At 43.9% G+C, this 20,903-nt stretch overlaps 1 protein-coding gene across 9 annotated transcripts in view; it reads left to right on the top strand.

Moving 5' to 3' along the window:
* Positions 1-2,528: 2,528 nt before the first annotated feature.
* The window catches only part of THRB (thyroid hormone receptor beta), a 163,638-nt gene continuing 145,263 nt past the window's right edge, over positions 2,529-20,903 (top strand). For 4 of the 9 annotated variants that reach the window (XM_068206922.1, XM_068206939.1, XM_068206930.1 and 1 more), the window contains exon 1: positions 14,979-15,146. The gene's annotated coding sequence lies outside the window, so the exon portion shown is untranslated. Of the gene's footprint in view, positions 2,596-14,978; positions 15,147-15,356; positions 15,375-20,903 lie in introns of those variants that run through there. The other 5 variants (XM_068206904.1, XM_068206980.1, XM_068206913.1 and 2 more) reach the window with 5 other exon arrangements.

The following is a 20,903-nucleotide window of genomic DNA, read 5'->3' on the forward strand; positions in this document are numbered from 1 at the left end:
ATGGGCTTCTATGAAATTCAAGTCATGAAAACTGAGGGTGTTTGTGAGTTCCTTTGAATTTGTGCCACGCAGCAAAGCAGGTGCTCCTGTGTGCTGGATGGAAGGATAAAAGCACTGCAATGGCTCAAATAAACAATGCCTGTGTGCATCAAGCAGCTGCTTCATCTGGTTGCACTCTGTGCTTGGGGGTTTTTCCAGTAGATTCCCCCTACTTAAAATTTTAAGGGCAAAATCTGCAGGAGAAGATATCCTTTTTTTTTTTTTTGGTAGGAAAGTACAGAAAGAAAATGTTAGTAATTTTTATTTGTATACTTCAAAGAAAAAAAACATCATTATGGAAAATAGTGTGGCAGTCTAGTAGGAAGCATGAATAAAAAAATTGAAGACCCTGATCCAGACACTATTTTTGATTACACTGGGCCTTGTCTCCTCTAACATACTTCCCAGTTATTCCCAGCTCCAGCCAGTTGTGTGTTCCTATCTGGTCCTTCAGCAAAGAGAAATATAAAACTGCATCAATAGTAAAATCCTGTATAATTTAGATCCATTCTTTTGCTGCTGGATGGAACTATAGCGATTCCACATAAAAAACCCAGGAACTTAAAATGTATCTCAGGAAAAGTCTTGAAGACGCTCTTCTTTCCTGATGGTCACTGTCCCTCCTTGTGCTCCTTATCAAACATCCAGCTTGCTTCCCTTGACCTGCTATGTTAAGGTAAAGTTTGTCCTTACTTGTCTTCACCTTGCCCCTTTGTCACTGACTTTTTGATTTTATTGTCATCACTCCCCTCACCTTCTCTCATTAACAAAGCATGGAACAGCATCTTTTGTTGGCTTATTACAGTCCTAGCCTACAGACATCCTTCTATACAGAACAACTGGACTTACAGGACACCTTACACATCCTTGCTAGCTGAAAATCTCCACGTTTGTATAAAAATGAATAAAGGTAATTCAGTTCATCAGCCCTAGACATTTTAAAGTACATTCTTTTTTCTCTCTAGGCTAAGAATAATCCTTCTTTGGGTCTCTAGAATATGTTGAAACTTTTCTAGACAGCTGATCTGAATTTGATAGATCCACAAACATGATATGGGTAGACCCTCTAGCAGTGTGCTGCCAGGACTCAGGACCAAATTCAGGTTTGTTTAAATACATAGCACGCTTCACCTGGATTATAAGGACTTAAACTTTTTTGAGCAAAAAGTACACTTCTCCTTTAGTGAAGACTTGAAAATACTGAACTGTGTATAGAAGTTATATTTTAATGTATTTCAGTACGCTGAACATAAATAGTTATTCTATTACTTGAAAAGAAAATCCCAACTGGCTTTGTAGGATTGTAATTCACTGGCAACATCTTCTACATACAAGCTGAGCAGAAACATGATGCAGAAAGCACTGATACACAGTCAGCACGTGCTACCCCATTTTCAGTCAGAATCACGTTAGAGAGTAACTGTGTTCTAGAAGCTTAAATACTAACTGGGATGGAGCTTTAATCCTTTTACTGCCTTTGAACTGCTCTCCTGCCTCAGCTGTGATATTATGAGGCTGTCTAGTCAAATTATTGCATCTCCTAGTAGGAGTCATGTGGGTGCTTCTCTTATTTCTACATTTATAATGCAGGCAGCACTGTGGTACCTAAAGTACATCCTTGTGTCTTTTTCTTTCCTTTTACACCTTATCACATGTAAAAATTGTCCATAGAGACGTGACAACCAGAAAGAAGCAAGACATTGAAAATCTGTGAGCGAAACTGATGTCGATTTTAGCAGCTCTGTAGGTCAGCCTCGACATCTGGCCACTGGTGAAGAGTGGTGCAAAGCAAAAAAAAAAAAAAAAAAAAAAAAAAAAAAAAAAAAAAAAAAAAAATTTTTTAAATCTCACAACGAATAAACTTCTTTGCAATCTGTAAGACAGACGGTGCCCAGTGTCCACGAGGTGGTTGCAAAACCACCTCCAACGAGCCCGGGCGCAGTGGCCGCTCTTATGCAACCCGCTGCTGCCCTGCTGGGCGGCTCTGCGGAGCGGGGCTCGGCGCCGAGCGGCGACAGCCCTGAGTGCTGCCGCGGCACTTCGCTGCTAACCACAACTCCACCCGCACCGCTCCAGCTCGCTGGAATTAACACAGTTCGTTCGCCGGCAGTTCTGGCGGTGCAGAAAGGGTGCACTCCCGCGGAGACCTGGTGCGGGGCGGTGGGGCCTCCCTCCGCCGAGCGACAGGGACGCTGCAGGTCCCCTCCCCGGCCGAGCCGGCAGAAGGGCTCAGGGGAGGCGTGAGGAGCTCGGGGATCCAGTGCTGTGCCCAGCGCTCCGCGCCATCCCGGCGCGCTGCTCCGCAGCGCTCCCCGCCCGCCGCGCCGCTCGGCCCCGGCGCTGCCCGCGCCCGCCCCGCTCCTCTCCTCTCCTCTCCTCCCCTCTCCCGGCCGCCTCCCTCGGCAGGGAGAGCCGCCCGGCCGCCTGCCCGGCCCCCCCGGCCCCGCGTCCCGCAGCCGCCCCCCCGCGGGGTCACCCGGGGACAGCGCCCGCCTCCCGCCGCAGGAAGCGCCGCAGCCGCCCCGGCGCCTCCCGCTCGGCGCTCGCCTGTGGCAGGTGAGACTCGCCGCGTCCCTCCCCGCTCCCCCGGGGGCCGCCCCGCACGCTTTCCCTGCCGGCCGAAGGGACGGAGCCGGGGGGAGCTCCCCCGGGCCGGCGTGTGGGGCCGGAAGCCCGAGCGGGGGTTCTGCAGGCGGGCCGGGCGGGGGTCCGGGCCGCGCTCCGGTGCCAGCGCTGGGCCGGGGCGGCCGCGCACCGGCGGGGATGGAGAGGCGCCGGGCGGGAGCGGCGTCGCCGGCCGCCCCCGCAGCCCGGGCCCAGCCTGCCGCCGGGGCGGGGAGGCCCCGGTGTGCCGCCGACCGGGCAATGACGCTCCCTGCCCTTCCCAGACCTGCCGGGGCTCCCCTCCCGGCCCCGGGCTCCCCGCGCCGCCGAGGTCCGAGCTGGAGCTGCAAGGGCAGCGTCAGCTGCTGAGTGTCCCCCGGCCCTGCGTTTTGCCAGACGTATTTACTGGCTACACGGGAGGAAAATAGGCTCCAGGAAGGGCTACGTCGTGTTTGCTGCTTCTGCAGAGTTCATTCCACCCCTGGGAACTGCTCAGACCTCGCAGGAGGGGCCGGGCTGCTCCATAGGGAATTCAGGCGCTTTCCCTGTGCGGCGCGTGTGGGAGCGCTGAGCTTAGCTGGGATGGCAGCATGGGAGATGGCTGGGAAACCCTGGGGAGTTCGGGTCACAGATGGCAGCGGCCCTGTGTTATCATTCCAGACTGCACTCTGTGACCAGCTGACAAATCGAAACAAGTTGTAAGAACCTCTCTGCGAATGTAGTAAGGCTGTTTGCTAATTGTACTTGTGACTGCAAAGGATCATGAGCCAGCTGGCTTTTTTTTTAATGGATGCAACTGGCCTCCTACTCGAGTGAAGCCAATACCCCTCATGCAAAAAAACAGAGTTGCATAGGGTGCTCTGTGGGATGCTTCTGCAGGAGTGATGTAAACAAACTAACACAGAATATTATGTGGAAAATGGAAAATGGAATATGCTGCAGGACTTATTGCTTAAGTCCTGCAGCAACAGGTGGCCGAGCTGAGGAGAAGAGAGTGCACGTCCTGGCTCTCTGTCTTGCATGTCTGTCATAGCACTATCTTCTTCCATTAGGGGTAGGACTTTGTCTCACCAAAACAATGGCAAAACACGTAGCTAAGTGAGCGCTGCTGTCGCAGGAGGACGCTCTGCTGGGTCATGCTGCATGGAGCAGCTGTGACCTGGGGCAGTCAGGAGGGAGTGAAAAGCGGAAAGAGCCTCAACAAAAAGCAAGCACTTGCAGAACGTATAAGATAATCAAATCATAGTTCTTTCCCACGTCAAAGACTTTTCTTTCCCCCCCTAGAAAGTATACCTGAAAGAAAAGACTCCAGGATACTGAGGCACTAAACCAGTGGCAAAGGAAACAGAGAGATACTGTGTATCATTAAAAAAAAAGTTCACAGAATCAGTCTAGGCAGGCAAAGTTGCCCAAAGGGGTAAGACTTGCTTAAGAATTTAAAGTACAACAGCATGCTTGGCTGCAAAAGCTTAAGGTCTTGGCCTTTCTTATTGAATCAATAAACATAAACTGAAAATAGACAGATTTAATATAAATTTATACTGAGCAGTTGAGATAAAACTTGAACAGAATAAATGAGAAGGCATTGTTAGGAAAAAAAGGCTTGGGAAATGGTCTCAGGATTTATTAGGGAAATGAAGAAAGACATATTGTCTCAGATTTAAAAAGGAAATCTCTTAAAAAATGAGGCCTAGCAGAAAGAAAGGGAACCTGCTAATACCACAATACTTTGTTTTCATGGAAAAAGCAGCAATGAAAACGTTTTGAGAAAGGGCCAGGGAAAAAAGTTAAATCAAAATGTCCTTGAAAATGATGGAAACGTCCTAACCCAAACATTTTAGAAAGTAATATTGAAGTAAATTGACTAGCTTAAGAGAAATGAACAAAAAAGACACGGGATAGTATTACTCAGAAGGAAGCTGAAATGCTGGAGATAAATTACATTAATTTTCATCACGCAAATTGTCACAATCTGTAGATCAACCCAAGAAAGGCACAAAAAGAGAGGTAGCTTGCAGAAAAATTGTGGAAAAGGATTAGGACTAGAGAGTGGGAAACAGAGCATAGGTAGATAGCTGAACTGCTACAGGCATTTCTGGAGACTTTTGTATGGGAGGGAAGGATGCCACACTGCTGTCCTAGGGAATTGTGAGCTCACTTTGCTACGTGGATCGCAGATAAGGCTAGAACCCCAGACCCTGAGACTTTACTGTTTTATCTTTTTGGCACATGAAGATACTCTGGAGGAACCCAAGAAATTCTTAAATGTACTACAAGTTGCACTTCCAGAAAAAGGACTAAGCAGGAAAACAGCTGATATAGGATGATGTATCTGCCATGACAGGGGGATGTCAGAAGCAAGGCCAAGAAAGTTAAGGAGGAAGACCGAAAAGTCCCTTATGGGGCATTGGAAACCAAAGCTACTTACAGAAAATACATATTTTATATACACCTGAAATAAAGACAAAAGACTGTGAGGGGATTTCCTGGAAAGTATTACCAGCTAGAAGGGGCAACCGTGATAAGGGCTGAGGTTCAGCCACTCTTGTACAGCAGCATGTACACAACTATGAGCTATGTTATGTTACAGGATGTCCTGCAGACCAGGAACAGCCTAATAGCTATCCTGTACCAAGCTGGGCTTTCTAGGCCATGACAGACCAGTATTTTATGTAAAGAAAGGGGGCAACTAATTTCTTCATCTACCCAAAGGAAATGTAGCATTTTTAATGGGGTGCTTGACAGCATAACAGAAAAAAAAAACCAAACCAAACCATGAATAAAAAGGAAGGAAAGCTTTTGTAGAAGGACAAATGTAACAATGTGGTGCAGTTACAAGAATATAGACAGCTAAAGAAAAGGAATTACATAAATAAAATTAGAGAAAAAACAGTAAAATTCCTGACCTTTCCAGGTCAATAAAGCAATTTAGCCCCATTTGCAATCAGTCATAAATAATGGCAGTCATTCTAACAAAAGATATTTTACATTAGGATGCATTCTGACACAAACTTTACATTTAGCTTTCTGACCTTGGCTTTCTGAATATGGATCAGTTTGTTTTTATTGTTTTATGAAGTTCTTAACACTTTTGTTACAATTAGTCCATTTGCATTTCAAAAAATGTGCTATGGAGGGAAAAACAATAATATCATTCCTAATCAGTTCTGTCCCTACAAGTTTAGCAAAATGCGAGGGAGAATACATGGAACCTATGAAACCTAAGGAACCTATGGAACTTAGGCTGAAAGACAGAGACATGCAGGATCTTCCAAACATTTCCTGTTTTTTATATTAAGGGATTAATAAACCAATAATGGGAGGAAGAAAAGGATCCACACAAAGCTTTCAACATATTAGCTAAAATGTTGCACGTGTCTGACATACAGTGGCTATAATTCCAATGAGATATTGGGGCTGCATTATATAAATGGTACTATGAGTTCTGTCCTCTTCCTTGGTGAATTAAGGTTTTAGCCATAGTTAATATATGTTAGGAGATTTGGTCTAGCTGTTTTTGGAAAACAACAGAACACAAAAGCCACATGGTTACTTCAGAGAGAGGCGCAAGAGAAGCCCTTGACTCTCTGCTCTGTGACTAGGTACTGGTGGTTAACCTTGATCAAAAACATGGTAAAGTAAAACTACAGGAACTTTACCCGTCCTCCTGGTGAAGGTAAGGAGATTTTTGTTAAGAAGTTTGATTTCTGAATGACAGGTAACTGTGTCAAGCACGAGTCGAGGGAATGTAATACTTGGTGTTGAGATAAGCTGCTGAGATCCTGTTTGTGAACTAGACAGTGGAGGATCAAATGACAAAGAAAAATGAGTAACTAAAATACATAGGAAGACTTTTAAAAGGTTCTGAGTCTCAACATTGCAATTAAAAGAGCATTGGAGTGGAAAATGTTGTAAATAACTTCTATGACTTTGGTAAAAATATGTTATATAACACTGCCTTCCTAATTTTGTTGGGATTATGACAGGTTAATAAAAAAGTAAAAGGGGACTGTAAATAAGTAAGTAAATAAATGAATAAATAAAAAATAACAAACTAAATAACTAAGTATGGTAAAATAGGGACCACCATGTTATGAAATGACAGAACAGGTATACATCTGGAACTGGAAACTCAGACTCTACTTACTATATGTGTGCACATTTTGTTCTCCTTTCATCTGGCCAGGTTGTATAGATTTAAGTTCATTTATAGTGATGTTTTTAAAGCATGTGATGTTTTGAGGTATTATAGATGTTCTTAGGATCTGAGATATGTCCAGTCCTCTGGGATTTAGATAGATGATCTCATTAGGTTCAGAGTCATGCAGTAAGTCCAGAAATATACAGATGCTAAACATAATGCAAAATCTTAATTATTGTTTGCAGTTAATTAAAATGCTATTTTTGTTTGTTTTGCCTCCCTTTGGCATCTTCAGGTCCTAATTAGTTCTTAACTGTGGGTGGTGGGATTAGGATTGGCAGCAAAACACACCTCAAACAGCCCACCAGCACCATAGGGCTGTACGTGCAGAAGTTCTGCCGAAGCAAAGATCACATTCTTGAGAAGTTAGATAAAGGTCGCTATTGTTCTTGCCGCCAAGATTATTTTTATCACATTGTCAACATAGCTGCTAATGTACAAACATGCAGGTGAGATACAGAACACACGAAACTCATAAAAAAGGCGGAGACATTGTATGCACGTGCAATTAGAGCACTGGAGATGAGATGTACATAAAAACGCTGAAGGGAACAAGTGTTCGCTTGACAGATTAAGGAGCTGGCTGGCACTGTTCCTTGTGGTGAACTGCTTGGTGACATTTATGGCACTGATAAATAAAATTTGTGAGCAAATATCATTAATTGATGTAGTTCAAGGAGTGGCTGTTTGGCACATTTCTATGGAGGTGGTAATTCAGGTGCATAACCACAGCAACACTCTGAAGGGTTTTGGTTTTTGTTTTGGTTTATTTTTTTCTATAATGTTGCAGTTGTTTCAGAGTACAATGAGATTTTTTGGCTTAGAAGTGCTGCTGTAATTGGTTTCTGGGACCTTCTTGATTTGACCTAATTGAACATTTGGAAAGGTTGCCAAAGTACAGGGTAGGATTTTGCCAGTTTTCCATCAATGACCAAAAAATGTCATTTGGAGGATCAATTAGAGGTTCAAAAAGAAGATTTTGCACCAGAATTGTTATAAAATCAATGAATTATATTTTATTAATGGACATTTTCAATATTGAATGATGAAAAACAGCACTATAGTGAACAGTAAAGGCACAGGTTTTTTTGAGATAATTTCCTCCCTTCAGGTTATTATTATGTTATTTCAGTAATTCTGTAATCAGGGTGGGGAAGCACTTTAATTCTGGTTTGTAGTGATACTTTTGGCAAAATTCAAATTGTTGCTTTTAAAAAATCATTAGACTATTAAAAAGTGGTTTAAACAGGTAAGATTTCCTGAAATGTTTATTTCCTTTTCACAGTGCTTGAAGTTAAAGTAGCAGCTTTCTAAAAGTCTTTAGAAAAAATAAGTAATTGCTCTTGGTGTGTCTGAAGACCTAGTGAATTTAAAGACATGAAGTGATATGTTCGGAGGAAGGAAAAGCTGGTAGTGTATGCCATCATCAGTTTCTAATAATCCCAGCACCTCCCCAAGTTCTCATTTTCATAAAGATAATTTAAAAGTAACATGCAAGTGGTTCAGCCTGTCTCTGTGCATTTATAATTTGTTTGTTTGCCTGGTACACAAGTATAGATTTGGTGGATTGTTTTTTCTACAGTCAGAGGACTGACTAGGGTGGATAAGTTAACAAGCAGGAGGTTCCTGCATGTTGGAATTAGAAACTTATCTGTCTCATCCATTTCTTGTTTGTTCATGTTTTGCTCATTCAGATGTATCCTAAAGAAATGAGATACCCAGCTATTACGGTAGTGCCAGTTCCTAATTAGTTCCAGGAGTTCATAGCCGTGGGTCTGAGTGCATCAGGGAGGACCTGTAGGTGTTTCCATACTACTTCTTATTGTATTTGGGTCATAAGTAAGTTTTCAATCTTCATGGTATTGGGTTTCAGCTGACCGGGTATCTAAAAAAAAGTGTAGCACTGCTATGCTATGCTATGCATAGCTATGCCATGAGTTGCTATATTTACTCTTTAGAAGTCAAGCAAGAGCTTTTACTGAGGCATTTCCCTCTGCAAAGCTTTATACACGCCAGGTAACACTGCCACTCTGCTGCAGTGCTTGAAGGTCACTTGAAAAGCCAGAGTTTTGACTAAAGTGGGACTCTTCCTTCCTTCTTCTTCCTTCCTACAGGGAGATTTTTCAAGCTGGCTTCCGAAGTACCTTCTGGGATTCCTGACAGTTCAGGTTTTCTAGGGGAAGGAACTGCTTCTTTTACAGGAACTATTAGCATTAATATCACAACATGAAGCCCATAATCATACTCAGAGGACGCTTTTCTCTTGTATGTCAGGCAGATTGAGTTTAATATGGCATTTACTGAAATATGACTGTTGAAATCTACCAGCACTGCATATTACACTGAGCAGGTGTAATACTATGTGCTACATAGTATTGGCAGGTGTAGTACACTATGTGCTACACTTGGGGCAAAAAATGGCAACCCATTCTAAACTAATACAATTATAGTACTATCCACTATAGCATTTCTGCTAGTACCAGAGTAATATTTTTGTTCCATTTCTCTCAAGAGAATTTAGGAATCGAAATACTTCCATGAAAATTGTGTGCATATCTCCAAAATCTTCCAGAAATTCAGCTATGAATGGATTCAGGATGAAGATGGTAAAGTGATCTCATTTGTTGCATGTGTTGGGCCTGCTAAAATAAAGATTAGCAAAATACTGCTAAAGAAAGAGTGGAGGATGAATGGAAAGATTATAGAGCATTATTTTACATGTTTTTACTTACTGAAATGAGTAGATGACTTCATCTTCTCCTGAGTAGAGATAGCAGGCTTCTACCTTCTGTTCTGAACTTAGTAGAAAGGTAGAATCTAAATTCCTAGATTTTGTTATTTTTACTGTAAGGTGGAGGTTGTTTCCCAGCATGTCTATGTTTCTTGCTCTCTCTTCCATAGTAATGATTGCTTACGAAGAACAAGTTGGTTTAGAATAGGACAGGCTGCACGATCCCTCAATTAATACACCCACCCACCTGGTAGTTGAGCTCCATATGGTCTTGGATTAGGAAGGAGAGAACTTGCAAAGCTCTTGTTTCTGTCAGGCCTCCAAAATCAAGAATCTTCCCAGTGTGTTTCAGCTTTGCCTCAGAGTAACCCAGTTATAATTATTCCAACTGAAGGAGCCTTTCCAAGCCCTAATCTTTTAACTGAAACCACTGTGGTCTGGGACAAGGGATCTGGTTTCAATAGGACCTCTACATATTCCCACTCCACCTTCTCTCCCAGCTGTGTTCACTCTTCATTTGATTCTTCTCAAAAGAGATGTCCCTTGTCCACTGCTGAAAGGGAACTGTGTGGCAAGCCTTTGGTGCTGCCACAACCACTTCAAACTAGAGGCTCTTCTGCAGGCCAGTGAAATGCTATTTCTTCTTGCCTTATGGGCTGCCCTTACTACTGTGCTCCTTGACCATCGCGTTTGGTACGATAGAAAAACTACAGACCTGAGCTACTGAATCCTGTCATTTGTCATCTACTTTTTGCATTAATATTAATTCGTTAATGTGAAGTTGCTTCTGATACATATTTTTGGAAAATCCAAACTAGGTCCACTATCAGGAAATTTGGAGCCATGACTCATTAAAAAAATCATCACAGATGACACTAGGACAAGAATGGTCATGATGATCTGTTTAGAGAATAAGAAGAATGAACTACTGGTTTTGTTTACTCCAGTACCCATCTAGCCCAGTTGCCCTTGGCTGATGAGCAGAGGATACTTGCAAAAAGACTGGAAGAAATAGAAAAAGTGTAGGATTTCCTAACTTCTGGCAGTCAGAGGATAGGGGAATTTCCTAAACCAGAAATTTCACTGGATTGCATCATCATGTTTATTGGCCATTGATGGACTTGTTGACCATAAATTGTCTGATATGTTTTGAACTTTCTTGAACCTCCACATCATCCTTTGATAACAGTCCAAACAGCCTTTTTTAGTAAAATAGCTTTTGCAATAAAAAGGAGAACATACACAAATTCCTGTTTAGTCTGGAAGCTGGCTTCTGTCTAGGAGAGAGCTGAGACCTATTTTTCCCAATACTTTCTTGCTGCAATTTAGAAACACAGATCTTAAAAACAATTTTTTTATAATAATTTAATCTTACTGTTTTCTTTCAGTTCAGATTTTTTTGCCTGCGTTCATTTGGTTTTGTGGACTGAGCACTAATTTCCTGTGTCATGTGCAACCCTGCATAACTTGAAAAAAACTCCCTGTTGTGTTTTTTCATGACAGGTCAAAAATGGATATGAACTGTGTATTGGAGGTTAGAGTGTGCCTCTAGATTTGTTTCTCTTTCTTTTGCTTTCCTTCTTGTTATTTATTTTTCTTTCCTGTTTGTCTCAATTTTCAATCATTTCTCTTCTGTTCTCACACATCCACTCTGGTTCCCCTTGAATTCTGGTGGTAGGATGGAATTGGATCTATGTATAAAAGCAAAGTATTATTACATTAGGTTATTTTTATATTCCCCAGAAATCTTGAAACAGACATGTATTACACTGTATTGGAAAATGCAAAATGAAGAGGAAAAGAAAGAGTATATAGTACTCATGGTTTATTTTCCATTTTCTTTTTCAGGAAATGGATATTTGCCCCAGACAAAGACTAGAGTATGTTGGCCAAATACCTTCAGTTAACACCAAAGTGTTTTGAAGTGTTTCATGGCATTTAGAGAAGATTGGCCTCAGTTAGCATTAATAATAAATGGAAATTAATCTAAAGTCATTGTAGTCATGTACTGTCCATCAGTTTTGTTGTGTGTTTAAGCACTGCTTATCCATCATTTAAAGAGGGACTCACACAGGATGCTTTCCTGCTGTGCTGACTCACTCCTGGTAGTCTAAAAATGAAAAGGGGCATGTATGCTTCCTGATTTTCACATTCCTTTTAACACTTTTAAAACAAAATGTTTTTGATTCTCTTTGTCTGCCAAAAGGTGAAGTTTTCATTTAATCAGCAGACTGGAGTAATTTTTAAACTGCTTTACTGTGATTGTTTTCATCTTTAATCACCGTGTCCTCATGCACTGCAGTACTCAGGAAGTAAGAGGCCTGGGAAATTGCAAATAAAACCCGTATGTCTTGCCTCCTTCAGAAAGTGATTAGAGGGTCCCCTGTCCACCAGATAATGTGTGCTAGGTGGTCAAGTGATTCAGCTTAGCTCATGTTTCATTGCCTATGCTCTCTGCCTGCTTGTGTACAAACAAATAAAAAATGGAACAGGTGAGGTGTGTAGTACTTCTGAGAAAAATACAAAGTCATTTGTATCAGAACTGGTGTGCCAAAAAACCACTCTAAAATCAAAGATCTGTAGAGCAAAACAAGCAAACTAGTAACAAGGAAATCTGGTAGCTCATGTCAGATGCACAATGTCCATTACCATTAGAGAGCCCAAAGCAACTAAAGCTCTCCCCTGCCTGCCCAGCCCTGAGGTGTGAAAGCCAGACAAAAATTACTTAGGGGGAAAAGTAAATTGAGAGCAATAAAGGATAAAAACCTGAAATCCACCAAGGTACCAAGTTAAGTTGTTGTGTTAAAAAGAAAAACAAAGAATATGGTTTCATTGAAAAGAGCCTTATGCCTGAAAGTTGTACAGGTTCTCTTCCAGCTCCTCTCAGAGCTGGACTACACCCTAGGCACTCCTGGACCAGCTATCAGGCATTTGATGAGGTCAGTGTTTGGTCACTTTTTGATTGAAGGAAAGTTTCTGGCTCCTGCATTTGTGAACAAAGTCACGGGCTGTGCATAACGGATGCAGTGGGAAATTGTGCCTGTACATGACCTGAACTTTGCTTCTCAGAGAGGAGGAAAATGCTGTCATTACTGACGTGGTACAAACTATGCGCTGCCTCCTTCTGCTCCTCCCTCCCTCTTTAGTGACCACTCCAGGTCAGGCAGCACAGATATTGCAGGGTTTCAGAGGCTCTTTGACATGTCCTGCAGTTGGACTGAACCCTTATTCCATGCATAAGAAAAGCATTTATGTGAACACATGGTAGTCACAGCACATCCCTGAAACTCAAAGAGGACAACAGGACCTTTCCTTTTGCCATACAGAAGTGGTGTTTCAGGCACTGGGGGGTGTGTGGGGGGGGGGGGGGCGGGCATTGATAGAGAAAGTCGCAGAGAGCTTAGGGTCTTGGATTTCCCAAATCTGGGGACTTACAGTTCATGTGCAAGTATCATCTTCTACCTAAGCAGATAGAAGGGAAACTCTGGTCATGTGAGGATCCAGGAGCATCTGTCCTCATGCAAAGTAGGTGCCTAGAGGAACACTTTGAAATACTTTGACATATCTATTCCAAAAGATGCAGGGAATTGGCATCATAATATAGGAGGAAGCCATACCTCTCCAGTATCCACAAATATATGCTCTTGCCATCAGTGAATGGTGTTCTCTGTCATTGCATTTGATGGGGATGATGACACATTTTAAGGCTCCCATTCTCACTGTCACATGGCTTTGTGCCCCTGCATTTTAGTCATTTCAGAGTAGTGCATCACCACCCCAGTGGCTCATGCTGTGCTCTGTGTTTAGCAGCACATATTTATGACATGGGGAGTGAAGAATGAAGTCTAACTCAAGTCCTTAACTAACCCGTAAGTGATGGATTAACTGCCTACTGCAATCTTTTACTAAGTATTAATCACTTAACATTATTTTCATTTTTTCAAAAATCTTTTGTTGACTTCGTATGTCAGCACACAACTGGGTTTGAAATCACAGCTTTTGAGGGACTTCCTGATACACTGCTGTTGTTAACCTGACAAGGGACCTGTTGTGTTACTTTCTGGGTGAAGGAAGAGTACATGTGGATGGGCTACAGCTATCAAGGTTTGCTCTTGCTTTACAAACCTGCCTTCCTGGCTGTGGTAGAGTTAAAAAAATAATTACAAGTTTTTCAAAGGATCACCCACATACACATGGTATGAGAGCTCTTTTCTTTGTTGGTTTCATTTTATTTGTACATGACTCACTCTTGGCAAAATGACTGAGCTTCATGAGCCTGTAAAAATTCTGTTTGGATTAAATGATTTGCATTAAATGATTTATAACTGCAAGGAGGCTTTAATATTCCTGTAATTCCTTAAGGAAAAACAAACTGATCTTATTCTTTCAAGTAGCTATTGCTTTCACGCCTGTTACTTCAGACGCCATCTTACTCGCTCAAGCTGATAGCTGCTAATGAGACTCTGGGTACTTCTTCCTTGCTTTCCCAGCCTCATGAATTAGAGATGGGTGGTGGGGATGTACTGTCATCTTTTTCTGAGAACATTCTTCTGAGCGTGACTGAAGGCCAGGAAACCTACAGCCTCCCAGACCTGCTTGCCTTGCTAAGAGCAAGGAGCAGCATTTGTGCTGGCCTGAGGTGGGGTGATCATGTTTCTGAGACCCAATTTACCCCGGTTTTGTAGCCCAGAGGCCCATCAGTCTTAATTTTCCTGTCAGAGCCGGTGTGCTGGTTACAGCCACCTCATTCCTGACTCCTGCATGGATCAGTTGTCAGCAGCTGTCTCTCACCCTGACCCCTTGGTTCTCCAAAGCTCAGAGGTGTGGGGGCAAGGGAAGAGCCCTCACCGGGCATCCCTGCAGAGAGGGGACTGCCAGCCGCCGGCAGCCACCGAGGCTGCCCGCACCCTTGGGATAGTGGCCTCGCAGTAGGGTGTGCCTGTCAAAGCTCATGGGAAATGCATGCGAGTCAACAGCGGGACAATCCAGCCGGATGCACGACGTGCCATCAATAAGCCCTTTAAGTTCGTGTTTGCGCAGTACCGCGGCTGCCCTGGCTGCCCACTCCAGAGGCTGAGGCGCGGCACAGTTGTTAGCGGGGGCCGCTTCGGCCTCCGACCACGGGGAATCCTCCTCCTCTCCCGTGCCCGTGTCCCTCTGACAGGACGACCGCGGCCACGGGATTTCAATACTCGAAGCAGCAAAGCGCCGCGGTCCCCGCGCAGCGGCTCCCCGGCCGTCCGCAGCCGCACCTCTCCGCCCGAGCCCCCGGGTCGAAGCGGTCACTGGCGGCGCCCCGGGGCCCGCCCAGCCGGGCACCGCCCGCGGGGCCGCGGCGCAGCTGGGGGGATCCCGGCTCCAGCGGCGCTACAAGTGGCCGCCGGGGGCGGTTTCGGCTCCGGCTCCGCCGCGGTTTCCCTCCGCCCCGCGCCCGCCTACCGGCGACCCTCTCCGCGGCGCGGAGGGGCCGCGGGGCGCGTTGCGTAACGCGGCGCTGGGCTCCGCTCCGCTGCGCGTCGCTCGGGGCGGCGGGGAGGCGCGGTGAGGCGGGTCGGGTCGCCGCGGCCGGAGGTGAGCGGTGGCGGCGGGGCGGGCGGGGCCGGGCTGGGCCGGAGGGGCGCAGCGCGGCGCGGCGTGTGCGCGGCCCCGCGGGAGGCGGCGGCGCAGGCGGGGGGAATCCAGGTCACGTCCGCAGCCAGACGGCGGCTGGCGGGAGGGACGCGGCGAGAGGCAGCGCACCGCACCGCGCCCGGGCGGGCGGCGAGCGGCGCGGGGCAGGCGCGCCGCTGCGCTCCGCCGGTAAGTCCCGCGAGTCACCCGGGCTGCCGCTCGGCGGGCAGCGCGCCCGACCGCGGCGTGGGCGAGCAGGGGGTGCCGGCCCCGCAGGTTGGCGTCCCGAAGCGCCCCCGGGGAACCGCGGGGCGAGCGCAGGGGAGCCGAGCCGCGCTCCCCGGCCGCTCACTATATTTAGGCGTCACCGGTGGGGAGAGCGGCGGCAGCGGCGCGCAAACGCTGCCGGGGACAGAGCTCCGCCGGCCCGTCGGGGCGCCGCCCGCCCGCCCGCCCGCAGCAGCATCCGGGGGTGGCAGGGGGCGAGCGGCGGCACGGCCCGGCGGGGAGGGCAGGGAGGGAGCCGCGGCACCGCCGGTATTCATCACCGCGGGGGGCGGCGGGGCCGGGCGGGGGGAGCGGCGGCTGCCGGCGCTTCCTGATTTATTTATGTTTGCAGCATAGGTGGTATTTCCCCGCTAAGAGTTTATCCATTGAAGTTTTCTATTTGACTTTCTAAAGCGGCGGCGACAAGAACGACAGAAATCCGCGAAGTTAAAGATCCAAATGTGTTAATTGTTAACTGAATATAGACGAGGAAGTCTTGTAGTGGGTGGATTGATCAGGCAGCGTACGGGTAAAAAGGAAAAGGCAAAATTGTCAGCCAGGTGCCGGTAGGAAGGAAGGATCGCACCTGTTCTGGTGAGTGGTAGGAGCCCCGTGGTCCCCTGAAACCTTTGTTTACCCTCCTGTGATCCGGATGGAGGAAGGCGAAACACAGGTTAAAAATGCTGTAATAAATACCAGGTCTGACCAGGAAGGCAAACGGGACAATTTTTTCTACAGTATAAACCATGTTCCCTTTAGTATTTTAACACAAAATTCGTGCTTTCGAACTGAGCCATCTGCTAGTTATAGTAACATATTTAGCGTTTATTTACAAAACTTAGTCTGTCGTAAATATATGCTTGCATAATTGATAGACTGGATATTTTTATAAAAAATGGTTTGTTTTTCTTTTACAGTTCAGTACTACTTGTGTGTTGAGACAATTTTCTAGATTTTGTGGTTCCTGTTTTCCCTTCTGAATAAACATTTGAGAAGAAAAACCAAAACAACAGAGCAGAGTTTGCTCTTTTACAAGAAATTTCTGTAATAACAAGGTAATTTTCAGGAGATTTTATCATAATCAATGCAGTTGCATTGGTTAGTTGCATTGCCTCACAGAGAGGCTTGAGTTCTGTCCTTACTTTGAACTCTAAGTATCACAGCTATGTGAATGCATAGCCATTTTTAAAATGAAGAAGCTGGAGGAAATCACTGGAAAGTATAGCTCTTCACTTTCTCATAGAACAGCTGTTCAAGGTGCAATAACAACAAAAGTTTTGTGAAACTCTGTATGCCTACTTCCTTCCTGACAAGGCTTTTTTTCTTTTCTGCCAACTGGCATGAAATCACCCTTCATATTAGTCCCAGTCCTTAAATTAGTCTCAGCCTTCTTCCAGTTTATTTGAATTGGTGACCTTTGGATGAGCTGGTGTGTTCCATTGTTACTTGCTAATGATGGAATAATCTAGTCCTGACGTACCAGTTGTGAAACCAAGGGTGCTGCTGCTGGATGGGAATTCAAATGTCTTATGGCTCCATGGTGGAAACACAGGATTTAGCTGTGGTTTTCATCTGCTTTTAACTCTGTGGACTCTGATTTCCAGAACTGAAAGGGCTCAAACCAAAGTCTGTTAGAGTTGATGGAAAATCTGCCATTGATTTTTACTGGTTTTGGATAAAGTCTTGTATGAGCTGGTGTTGAGCACATCATGGCTACTCCAGATTGTTCAGTCCTTTTGAAATTCTTTGCATATCCATGTCACTATGTAAAGTCAATTTTTTTTGTGTGCTGTCTCTTTGTGAGAATGTTCTTTTGCTTAGTAGAAAGTGGTGGTGTTTTTATTTGCTGTCTTACATGCTACAGCATTAATTTTATTATCTGATAATTTCCTATTATGCAAGGATGACATGGGTGATTTTGGAAAGATTGAAAGTGCTTTTGCTGAAGGCTCCTTACACTGAAGACAGATTTCTTCATGTATTTTTCAAAGACCTTGCAGTAGTTGGACATCTGAAGTCATAAGACATGCTTTCTCTGATGACCATGTTGTACTTCCCTTGTCCAGTATATGGTTGTTTGCTGCCTTTTTTTTTTTTCCCTTACAAATGTGAAGGGGAGAAAGTTGTTAGTGATAACAGATACTGGTGTTCTGTGAAGAAGCTTGCAGAATAACACATACCTGTGGTAGGCATATATGCTCTCCTGGCTTCCCTGTTGTTGATGTTGAGCAGGTTTTTTCCCGTTGGCTATATGTAAAAACCCAGCCAAGAGAAAGCAGGGAGGAGAAGGACTGCTAAACTTAAATCATGGAAGTTTGTCAGAGTTTATCTAGTGTAGCCTGTCTTGAAATTTGATTCCATTTGGAAGGGAGTCAAAGGATGAAACCTCAAAAAAAACTCACCTGATTTGAGGCAGGACGTCCTCCAGCAAGAATCTCATTTACCACCGGAAGGGTGAGACCAGGAATTTTGGCTTCTTGGAAAAGGAAATTCTGGAGCTCATTATCTCTCCACCATCATATTCTAGTTTACTGATTTGGGGTTTGCTTGTTACTAAAAGTTGAAGAAGCCAAAAGAGACATGCATATGAAAGAAGCTCAGGTAAATAGCCTGAGATGAGGGAGGGCAGGAGAAGCGCAATTACTGGTGATCCCTCATGCCTTGGATTTTCTTTTAGGAGTTGGAAAGTGCTAATTTTCCCAGCCAAACTAATTTGCTCTTAAATGAGAGATGGCTGTCATGGCAGAAAGCAGAGCTGTACTGCAAGGTGCAGGGTAGCAGTGCAGAGCTGCATCTTTTCTCCATCTTGTCCTTTTTCCTGTGGCGTTTCTAAAACATATGAGAATCTGGCCTCTGGAGGAAAGGTGGAGATAGTGCTGAGGCACTCTCCACCTACCTGCAGGGATGGAGGCAGCACATCCATGCCATGGGTTTGCAGAGATTATGGCCAGGATCTAAATGTGTGAATTCTCTGTCAGAAAGGGTCAGAGGATCAATCAGGAAGATTTTCCTGGTATTTCTACAGGTCATCTTTGTTCCCTTCATTCCAGATATCAGAAATGGCTATGTATGTAGTCCTAGATCGTCTCCTGCTTGGCCCCATTTAAGTAAATAAATAAAAGCTGTTTGGTAACTCTTCAGATGTATGACAATTCTGCCCAGTCACCAAGGTGCTTTCCTTCTATCTCCTTAACTTAAGGAAGGCCTCTGGGTGGGTGAGGAAGTCTTTGTCCAAGGAACTCCTTGGCTTCATTTATCCCATCAAAAAAGCTAGCAGAATAATTCACGTGGCCAGTGAGGCAGTACTGCTGCTGGCATTTTTTAAACTTTTCATTAATGGTGCAGTGGAGAAATAATCTCCCTTCTTAGGGATGAGCTAGGATTTTATGTATTGTACAGGGATAACTAAACAAACAATGCATGTGTTATGAGAGCCTTCGTCATTAAAATCAAGAGCAGACTATAAATTTCTGTGTAAAGATTAAACAATTGTATTCCTTTAATTCTGTGTTATTCCATCAGTTGTATGTAGTCCAAGAGGACATTCTGAATAAAGTAATTGAGTCTTGCATAAGTTGTTTCTCTCATTTAATTCACAACACGTGAATGAGATTGTTTCCACTATTCATCACAACTACTTAATTTAAATACGGTCATAGTAGGGGGACAATGCAAGTAAAAAGACTGGTTGGAAAAGTTGGTACTGTTGTTAACATTTTCAGTGTATTGTCACACTGCCAAAGTGCATGTAAGCCTGCAACTAGAGAGGAGTGAATTGAAAGCAAATAAAATGGTTTATTTGACATACAAAAGTTAACCTGAGTATTCCATTTTGAATGCCTTTGGTCATAAGAATTCTCATTTTACTCTAACCCATTTTAGCTTATTAGAAATTAAATATCCTGTGAAACTAGTGAACTAATGAAAGAATAAAGGATTAAACCACAGTTTTAAAAAACACTTTATATCCTCAAGTGTGTTAAATATAGAGAAGCTGTAATAATTTTTACTGATGAACTAAAATACTCATGTTATTATTAGATTATATGCATGAAAGCAGTGTGATCATTCTAGACTGCAGAACTGTTCTGTGTCCTCTGGTGAACCTAACTCAATAAATTAGGGTTCTGGTTTTCCATTAGAAGAAATAAAAGGACTGATTGTCAAGCTGCCTAACAGTAGGTAGAAAACAGAGCAAGAAGATCAATGTCTCATCAAGTGTATTTAGAGTCAAAGCAAGTGTAAGTCTTTCTTCTTCTGGGTGGAGTGAAGTTGGTACAGGTAGAACCAAATCACTTGTGTGTTCGTATACACAATGATTACTGTTTTATCTCAGGCAGAAGTTCATTCTGCTCACCTGCTTTTTTTTTTTTTTTTTTTGATTTTTGATGTTTGAGTGTCTTCTTGGATACTTCATGGGAATTGTTTGGCATGAACTGCATGCCACAGGTACAGCACCAATGTTGTTTGACAGTAAGATGTGCTTTGCAACAGCTGTAGTGTAGGAAAATAAAGGAGCTCTTTGAAGAAAATTAGAAGTATCTGTCAACTACGTAAGTAGTTGGATCCTTGAACAATTACTCACTAACTGGTATCTTACTGACATGCATATGGATGAACCATTTTCAAAACATTCACAAGAAAAATATTCTTCTGTGGGTAAGAAGAGCTGTTTTCATCACCATTGCAAGTTGGTTTCCTTGAGTTGTGTGTCATGTTTGCTGTCATTATCTACATCTGTACAAGGTTCTTGAACTGTGGGTCTTTTCCTTTCTTATGTTTTCATTTGTAGACCTTCACATCTTTCTTCCCCTGACTTGGTCTTGCACCTTGGTCCCCTTTAGTATCCTGTTCTCTCCACACCTCCCACTCATTACTTTGCATTGTTTCTCTTGATTCTGCTATACCAGCTCTTTGCCATGTGCTCCAGCCCAGCTGTACTTTGGCAGGTGTGAAGTGCTGCTGCTTGGTTTCAACGAGTGACCACTAATAAATTGAAGCTATTTCATCTTTAGCATTGTTTTTTTTCCTCTGACCTTTAGCACAAAATCATTCCTCCTTCATTTGCCTACCTTCTTGCAACTTTTGACAGGTAGGATTGCCTTCATGTGACTTTATTCTGTTTTCTAGCTTTACATTAAAATAGTTTTATTCCCATGATTTATTAACTTGTCCCTGGCTCTGTTTTATTTTTAATATTTCATACATCTTTAAAAAAGATGTAGCATGTTTGTGTACAAGGTGCTTCAAAGTATAATTATGAGCTGTAGCGTTTATGTATAAGGCTTAAAATAACTGTGTTCCTCCCTTCAGGAAATTGAAGGGTTTATCTTGAGCCTTCTTTTATAAGTTAGGTGTCTTAGTTTCCATACTGCATTTTTTTCTCATTAAAAGAAGATAAGGTGAAATGCATTATCCAGTTAGATAAACAAGGAAAGAGATTGTACAGGG

Source organism: Anomalospiza imberbis, chromosome 1 (genome assembly GCF_031753505.1).
Source record: "Anomalospiza imberbis isolate Cuckoo-Finch-1a 21T00152 chromosome 1, ASM3175350v1, whole genome shotgun sequence".
Taxonomy (NCBI): Eukaryota; Metazoa; Chordata; class Aves; order Passeriformes; family Viduidae; genus Anomalospiza; species Anomalospiza imberbis.